This window comes from Peromyscus leucopus, unplaced genomic scaffold, assembly GCF_004664715.2.
Source record: "Peromyscus leucopus breed LL Stock unplaced genomic scaffold, UCI_PerLeu_2.1 scaffold_1575, whole genome shotgun sequence".
Classification (NCBI taxonomy): Eukaryota; Metazoa; Chordata; class Mammalia; order Rodentia; family Cricetidae; genus Peromyscus; species Peromyscus leucopus.
In genome coordinates, this window is record NW_023504749.1 from 29,311 (window position 1) to 33,281 (window position 3,971).

Genomic DNA, 3,971 nt, shown 5'->3' on the forward strand with positions numbered 1-3,971 from the left:
TTTACATAAATCTAGCAAGCACAGTAGACTGTCATTCTTTGTTGGGTTGAGGCCTCACAGGCTTTCCCCTTTGGCAAGTCTATTGTGTTATTCAGGTTATGTTTGGCAAGTCCTGTTCCCAAGGCTTTATGGGTGGAGCTTCTGACATTGCTAGGAGACACAAACTCATAGCAAATTCCCTGATTTTATGACTCTTATAACCATTTAACCCCTTCTTTTGCTCTAATCCTTGAATCTTTGGTTTTGAGCTTGTATTGTAGGAGTAGCCATTGAGAGTGGACTCCACAATCTGCATTTAGATTAGTTGAGAGTTTCTATTATGGTTTGTCTGTTGCAAAGAGAAATTTCCTTGATGATCAGTAATGACTACTCTCACTTGTATGTAGTTTTTTTTTTTCACTCTTTGGGGGCCTACTATCTGGCTCCTAAATGTAAGATGAATTGCTAAATGGTCTTATTAATAAAAAAACCTGGAGCCAGATATAGAGGTTAAAACTGAGAGATTAGTGGAATTGGGCAAGTTACAGCCAAGGTCAACTTATAACCCCTCAGCCTCCAGAGAGACCTATTTCTTTTTTTTTCCCTTTGGTTTTTTGAGACAGGGTTTCTCTGTAGCTTTGGAACCTGTCCTGGACTAGCTCTATAGACCAGGCTGGCCTTGAACGCACAGAGATCCATCTGCCTTTGCCTCCCAATTGCTGGGATTACAGGTGTGCACCACCACCGGCCAGCAAGACCTACTTCTTGTATACCCATGTCTATATGCCTTTCTGTTCTAGCCCTCTTACTTCCTCTCTCCACCCAGCTACATCATTTCCTCTTTCTGCACAGCTCTATCACTTCCTGTCTGTCTGTATAGACCTCCAGACCTCCATGGTTAGTGCTGAGATTAAAAGCATGTGCCACCATGCCTGGTTGTTCCCAGTGTGGCATTAAACTCACAGAGATCTGGATGGATCTCTGCCTCCTGAATGCTAGGATTAAATGTGTGTGCTACCGCCAGGTGTTGGTGGCGCACGCCTTTAATCCCAGCACTTGGGAGGCAGAGCCAGGCGGATCTCTGTGAGTTCAAGGCCAGCTTGGGCTACCAAGTGAGCTGCAGGAAAGGTGCAAAGCTACACAGAGAAACCCTGTCTCAAAAAACCAAAAAACCAAAAAAAAAAAAAAAAAGAATATATTTATTTGCCGGGCAGTGGTGGCGCATGCCTTTAATCCCAGCACTCGGGAGGCAGAGCCAGGCGGATCTCTGTGAGTTCGAGGCCAGCCTGGACTACCAAGTGAGTCCCAGGAAAGGCGCAAAGCTACACAGAGAAACCCTGTCTCGAAAAACCAAAAAAAAAAAAAAAAAAATGTGTGTGCTACCATTGCCTGACTTCTATGTTTACTACAATGGCTGGCTTTTTCCTCTGATCCTCAGATAAGATTTATTGGGGTACACAGATAAAATATCACCACTTCTCCCCTTTTTTGTCTTACATAAAAAGTTATAACTAAAATAAGAACAACTTTATACAATAAGAACAATAACTATATATAATATATAGGCAATGAATATATCAACAATGTCTAGTCCATTTGTATTTGAAAAATTCAGTCCTGATTGTGGACTACGCAGGACCAGGAGATAACCCCAGCTACAAATGGTGCCAGAACATGGGGTGAAAATTTCCACCTAAAACCTGAGAAAGCTTAAAAAAGATTCTAAAATGGAGCTAAAGCAGCTTCCTAGTTGTTTCTCTCAAATTAGCCTCAGACTGCATGCTTGAGCTACTATATGGCAGGTTCCTGGCTTGTGCACTTGACCTTCAAATATGGCGGTAATTTGTCTCCAAGCCACATATTATGCTGCTGCTGTGTGGTGGATTTAGCCTTTGCTAATATATATAGCAGTGCTGGCTGTGAATTATCTCCACCATGTTGAAAAGCTAAATTGGGTGGAGCTAAAAGCTAAGACTTCTTTCTGCTTCAGTACTAACTGCTGCAGTTTAAAGCAATAGTTACACAATAGGATGGATTCAGATGGACCAAGACTTTAAATGGTTTACAATGTGTGTAAAAATGTATGTAGGCTTGAAAGAGAAAAGAAAAAGAATATAGGCAGTTATATTAAACAAATAGAAAGTTTTAAAAAATAAAGTCTTTAAAGACAAAGTAAAAGTAATATGAAAATAAGCCATGTAAAGATGGATATCATACAGAAAATCTGGATTGTGTTGTCTTTGGTATTTTTAACTGCAGAGAGGTAGTTGAGTAGTTGTAGTTGTAAAGGCAGATGAGTTAAACCAATATGTATATTATAAAGATACCTTGACTTCAAAATTTGGATCTAAGGATATGTTGCTTTGGAAAGGAGGCTCTGCTTTTGTTTCCACAGAGAGCCTGAGGCTAGGCATTTGTTCCAGATTAAGATACATCAGGTTTGACCAGGCAAGACTCCCTGGAAGGTCTCCAATGACACCATGGCCCAGATGATGCAACATCCAGAACAGTTTCAAGGCAACTGGCTCAGACAATACAGCCTCAAGGACTACCCTATAATCAAAATTTTCTTTGTATCCCCATAAGATACAGTGCCCTCATCTAGCAGGAAGTAGTATAAGAAGCTATGCCCAAATTCCCAAATATACCAAGCTGGCTTTGGAGATGGAATTGGCTCACTTCTTCTCTAAACCCAAGCATATTGCCCCCCCACACACACAAAAAAAAAAAGTTTGAGAGATTTTTCTGTCCCATATCAGAAGAGCCCTCTGGTATGGAAAAACCAATATTTTTATTTAAAGCAAGTTGATTATAAATGCAATATCTTTCTAAAGAAGAAAAGAGAATATAAATATGATAGGATAAACAGTAATAACTTATTTAAAAATTTTTCACATTGGTATAGATTTACTGTATTGATACAAATTTAAAGTTAATTGTGTTCTACTGTATATATATTTGTACTCTTATTTAAGGTATTATGTTTTTACAACTCATTTAAATTGTAATGGATAATTAAGATATGCAGATTAATAATTAGTCTTCTATGATAGTCAAAATTGTAGTCATGTTAGTTAAGTTTAATTATATATCTATAATTATATTATATATATAATTCAGATGGATAGGTAATCTTCAAACACTTCAAAGACATACAGAATATGACAATTAAAATGTTTTAAAAATTTAGACTTTCTGGACAGTGAGACATATCTGCTCCTGGCAGCGCCGATTTACTTCAGAGAGGAGGATGGGCATCGAAGACACTATATGGAGTTTATCTTCTTCTTGGCAAAAATAGCCATTTGGGCAGGAAACTGTTCTTGCCTGGACTGCTTCACTAAATGTTATATCTACTGAACATACAGGACCCACAGGGAGATGACCACTGAAGCTTGCTTGGAAAAAATGGTCCTTCAGGTTCCTGCTTCACAGAGAAAACTGCCAGACATTCTACAGGACACAAAAAGAAGTGACTTAGAGACTCTAGGTCTGTGGGCTGAAGACAGAGGCCCCAACTTTACAGAGGAACTTTTAATAACTGTCCAAGCTGCCAGCTGTCTCTGTCTACTCTCACAAGACTCCCAAAAGTTGTTTGCATCCTTTTCCCATTTCTCAGGTAATATTATATCCTTCTGAGGTCTTTGATGTAGCTGAAGACTAGATAGTTATAATTTCCTTAGTCATGATAAAAGATAAGTTAGATATGAAACCATAGACTCACAAATATAGGATAGATCGGATATCTTCTTTAATTTTGCCAAATACAAATAGACTAGATATTATAAATAAACTAGATATTGTAACTATGGTGGTATTTTATTTGTACTGAAATGTGATTTTAATTGTATGTTAATAAATAAAGTTGCCCGGGGTGTCAGAGCTATTAGCAAGCCATAGAAAAGCAGGGCGGTGGTGGCGTATGCTTGTAATCCCAGCACTTGGTAGGCAGAGATAGGTAAGTCTCTGTGTGTTCAGGGATACAGCCAGGA